This window comes from Trichosurus vulpecula, chromosome 8 (assembly GCF_011100635.1).
Source record: "Trichosurus vulpecula isolate mTriVul1 chromosome 8, mTriVul1.pri, whole genome shotgun sequence".
Lineage (NCBI taxonomy): Eukaryota > Metazoa > Chordata > Mammalia > Diprotodontia > Phalangeridae > Trichosurus > Trichosurus vulpecula.
The window spans coordinates 133,852,889-133,858,294 of record NC_050580.1 but is presented as its reverse complement, the minus strand read 5'-3'; the positions used below and the strand labels follow the sequence as shown (position 1 = coordinate 133,858,294).

Sequence of the window (5,406 nt, the reverse complement as noted above, 5' to 3'; positions counted from 1 at the left end):
TCCTAATAATATTTGTGCTGAACTTCTATATTCTTTCTTTTTTTTCCTATCATTTCTCTAGTTGAAAAAAAAATATCGTTCCAGTTTCAAGTTTGAGTTCGGGTTCGGGTAAATGAGATCTAAGGTCCTGCCTCATTCTACATCTATAGTTTTATGTCTCTGAAAAACAGTTTTGTTGAGTGGATTTGGGTAGTTTGAGGCAGTGTTGTAGTAGAAAGATTGAGGTTCTTTGAAGCTTCAGATTACACTGGCATTTATTAGTTTTGCAATTTTGAATACATCATTTAGTATTTCTGAACTTCAGTTTTCTCATCTGTGAAATGGCTATAATATTTATATCTACATTTCTCTATGTCTATCTACAAATCAAACACAGAGGGCTCTGTATATATGGGTAACTATCTATATGTCTGTATTTCTATCATCTCTCTGTCTCTCTCTGTTTCTTTGTCTCTCTCAATCAACAAATGGTAGTCACTGTGCTGGCTACTGGGTAATGGTACTGGCACACAAGTATAAAGAATGAAATGGTCCCTACTTTCAATGAGATTATTTGAATGGGGGAGAAGAGTACAAAAAAATGTGGCATAAAATTAATATACACACAAATACCCATATATATATAGCAGTTTAATACAAGGTAGCTTGGAAGGGAGTATATTAGTAGTTGGGAGTACCAAGAAAGGGTTCATGAAGATAGTGCCTGAGATGCACCTTAAAATGAGAGAGGGATCCTATGATGCAGAGGTAGGGAGGGAGTACATTCCAGGCATAGGTGATGACCAGTACAAAGGCAGAGACAGGAAATGGAATGCTTTCTTTGCATTAGTCATGGGGTTGTTATAAGGGTGAAATGAGATAATGTCTATGCTGATGCTTTGTAAGTCATAATGGACTTGACAAATATATTTTCAAAGCTAAATGACATCTATATATTTTTGTGTGATCTTCTAACTAAAAAAAAACTAGTAGTACATTTAAGAAATCAAAGTTTTGGAGATTTTTATATCATCCAAATAGTATCTAAAACATTTGTTTACTTGAAACTAAAGTAGATGCAACAATTTAAAAGCTTCAATCAAGTTCTGCTTTTTTTCTCTTGCTGTTTACAAAGCAAGATATTTTATGGATGTAATTTATACGTTGAATAGAAGAGGGCTATTCCCAATATTATCTTTATCTTCTAGACATAAATAACAAACAACTCCAGTAATCAAAATTTACTACAATTGTAATAGATTTTGGCAACGTTTATGTATTGTAGGCAATGTTAACATAATGTTGACTTCCAAGACTGGGGCCAGGGACTTTTGCTTGGCTTTGTTATAAAAAAATTACTGTATTGGTAGCTTTTATGACATGCAAGAGATTAATTCTCATAAATAAAATTGTTTATATCGCCTTCTAATCAAAAAGTTGAAATTATCTGTGACAATGTACACACTAAAAAGTTGTATACTATGAAAATATTTCAATAATTAATGCATGCTCCATCTAGAGCAATTGACAGTGAGGTCATAAACATAATGGGCCATCTGTGTTTGATTTGTAGATGAAAATGCTTAAAGGGATAGACAGGTAATTCAAGATTCTTTTGCAAATATAAGCACTGAAGATTTTTTTCACCTTGTGTGTTTTTTCTTTAATAAAAAAGTACTTTTTAGACTACCACTTCAGCTTTTCAAGATTATAGATGTCTAAGCTGTAAGGCAGTAGGAAATAGAACAATTCCTTTTCAAGTTTTGATATACACACGATTCAGGACTATGTGTTCAAAACAGTTATATTTTGGTGTTGTGATCATAGAATGCCACAATTTCTAAAGAACTAAAATCTTAGGTCACACCAAAGGTCAGTGGAGAAATATGTGGTGGTTTTAAGTGAGATTATTTTTTTGGTGGGGTAAAACAGGCTTTTTTTTAAAAACCAGCCCTCTCACAAGTGTACCATCTGATTATTAGTCATTTCCAATGTCTATATTCTTTGGTTGTGAGCAGAGTGTGTTGTATTCTTCTAGGCTCACAGTATAAGGTGATAGGGAATTTAGAAACTGCCAGACACAGAATCCTGTGGGAGCACTCTTTTACCACTTGTTTCTCGGCATTGTAACAAAGGTACGTGAACGAATTCTTGGAGTCCTGGTGTTGGTAGACTTTCGTGATCAGGTTTATAGCATATGGGTGTTTCATATGGTCAAAAATCCCCAGTGTTATTAAGAGGGGCATGAGGGCCACATTATGCATAGCATAGAGGCAGAGCTCTCTGGTCTTTTCTGGGTGGAGAAGAGGGGTCTATTGTTTCTAGCATGTTGTTCTGTAGGGTGCAGAGATTGGGGCCAACTGCCATCTGAAGATCTTCCCCATGTCTGCTCCCTAGGATATACAGGGCTGTATCAACAGCTCTCTGCTCAATCATACGTGTAAATTTCTTTAGCATGGGTACCTGCAGAGCTCATTAATCTGCACCATGAATGCATTGTCTTGCAGAAGGAAGAAATCAACATCTTTGCTCCTATTTATGCCCAGCTCTTTTTATACCCTTTTCAAATCTTCTGAGATTTCAGGCTGCAAAGAGGTAGTCATTCTTCTCATCTCAACCATTTAGCTCAGGGTCTGGCAGTTTTGGTAGTTGGAAAACAAGATTCGAGAATATTTTCAATGATGCAAACATGCAAAAAGTGACACAAAAGATTTAATTGAGAAAGCATATGACTGGAAAAGGACGTAGGTTGGTGACAGGGAAAGATAAGGGATAACAAGTGGTTGATCTGAGTTTTGAGTTAGAAGACTTGGAGTAAGGTCTAAAGTGCAGTGGGTAGATACTCTATGGAGGATTTATGGCGGGCCATAGGAAAGAATTGCAAGGATGAGAAGGTATGAATGGCTTTTGATCGGCAACCTGGATGGAGAACCCAAAGTTATGTTGAAACTAACCATAAAAGATTTCAGAAAAGTAAGGTAGCATGATCATAATTACTTTAAACTCTCAGCACTTTCAGCATTTTTGCCTCATAGGATCATAGATATATATAGAGAAGAAAACTCAGAAACCACCTTATCCCACCTTCTTACTTTATACATAAGGGAACTGAGGCACATGGAGGTTAATGATTTGTTCAAGGTCAAATGACTAGTACAGAGCAGATTTGGGCTTTGAACCCTGATTCCAGAGCCAGCTTTTCCACTGTAATAAGTATTTTGAAAATAAAAAAACCACATTTCTAAATTTAAAAATTATTTATGTACTTGCTTCAGTTTTATGGCTTTCTTATCTCATCTCTGCCAGGCCAGTTTCATGCTTTCATCTGTTGTTTCAAGAGTTATTACTAGAGTTATAACTATATTTATATATAGTTATTATTATATTTTCTCTTCTCTTCAAGGCAAAAAACCAACCATCAGTCAACATAGGACTGAAAGAGACTTAGAGGAGCTGTCACCCAATCCAACTGTTCAAAACCAAGAACAACCATACTAACACAACTCAAGAAGATGAGATTCTAGTCACCTTTCAAAGCGGTCCAAGGAAGCTTCTGGTATTCTTTATATTTTCCACCAAGAAATTTAAAAAATATATTAATTGCCTACTATTTGTTATGTCTACCTTAAGAATATAGTTATTCAGCAGTGTGGGCCAGTTCTGTAATCTTTAGTGGAGTTAGGGAATAGTTGGCCCTATTTGTTCAGATAAGATTTTCATATTTTGTCATTTTTTTCAGTTGTGTCCAACTCTTTGTGACCTATTTGGGGGTTTTCTAAGCAAAGATATTGGAGTGGTTTGTCATTTCCTTCTCCAGCTAATTTTACAGATGAGGAAACTGAGGCAAACAGGGTTTAAGTGACATGCCCAGGGTCACACAGCTATTTTGAATTTAGGAAGATGAGTCTTCCTAACTCCAGGCCTGGCACTCTATCCACTATGCTACCTTGCTTTCACTTCTTTCATATATTTGAGTACAATTACTACATCATTCCTTGGTCTTTACTTCTCCAAAGCAAATAATGGCAACTATCTCCAGCCTTTTTTCTTACGCAGTTATATGTATCATCACAATACTTATTACTTAGTTCATCTTAAAATAATTGTGATCTTGCTACATAATTTTTCTAGAATCTTTTACAATAAATTTTAATATAGATACTATAAAAATACCAAGTACTTGATTCTAATTCTTTTTATAAAGAAGATTTCCACATTCCTATATGGTTGTGTCTATGTGATATAAAATATTAAGACAAAAAATGAAGATTTTCACCCATATATCTGACTGCATGTTGACAAATTATCTTGACATTTAATTAAATTTTCACTTTTCTCACCTAGGTTTTGATGTCTAATATAACTAACCACTGTCTCAGCATTCTAGCTCCCATAGAATAGAAATCACTTACCCACCTTCAACTCATGGGAGAAATTATGACCTATAAAGGATCAACCAAACTCAGTTCTGTTTTTTTATCAATATGCCCATGTTATTCTGAAATATTTATTTTGCACTTTGTGGATTGAAAAAAGAAACTAATAAGGTGGAAAATTATAGTTAAAGCACATTTTTTTATTGAACAAAAAAACCAGATAGTTTTAGAAACGTGTGGGAGGCAGAAAATTGAGGAGAAAGCCTAAAAGATGTTCATATAAGGGACAGCTAGGTGGCGCAGTGAGTAGAGCACCAGCCCTGGAGTCAGGAAGACCTGAGTTCAAATTCAGCCTCAGACACTTGACACACCTACTAGCTGTGTGACCTTGGGCAAGTCACTTAACCCCAATTGCCCTGTCTTCCCCCTCCAAAAGCAAACAAACAAACAAACAAACCAAAAAATGCCCAACAAAAAAAGATGTTCATATGTATAGTGGTTCTGATATGTATGTATATATAAATGTGTCGACACTTATTATATACAATAGGTAATATTTATACAATGCTTTTTAAAACTCCTAAATATTTTCTTATTTGATCCTCAAAACAATCCTGTGAAGTAATTGCTGTCATTACTCCTGTTTTGCATTTGAGGAAACTGAGTCTGAGAGAATTTAAGTTACTTGGCCAGATTCACATAGATAGAGTATGAAACAGGGCTCAAACTCAGATCTTCCTGACTCCAAGTCAAATGCTTTATCCACTATGCCACTCTGCCTCCCATTAGTACACTCACTGAATAATAAAATGTTACAACAGAAAGAAAACAGAATGAGTGAACTGTATTGACCATTGCTTCTATTCCTTTCACAAGGCTATGGTGAAGATTTTGCTCTAGGTATGTGTGGATTTTCTTTGACTTCATCATGATCGACAATATTAGTGATACATTTTTTTATCCTTACTTAATACAGAATAAAGAATTTTAAACAGCCATAGATTCTAGGTCTAGATGTTTACAATCTTAAACAACAATAGAAACAGAAATA

At 35.0% G+C, this 5,406-nt stretch overlaps 1 pseudogene; it reads right to left on the bottom strand.

Moving 5' to 3' along the window:
- Positions 1 to 1,876: 1,876 nt before the first annotated feature.
- Positions 1,877 to 2,648, bottom strand: LOC118829627 (annotated as a pseudogene).
- Between the last annotated feature and the right edge of the window lie 2,758 nt (positions 2,649 to 5,406).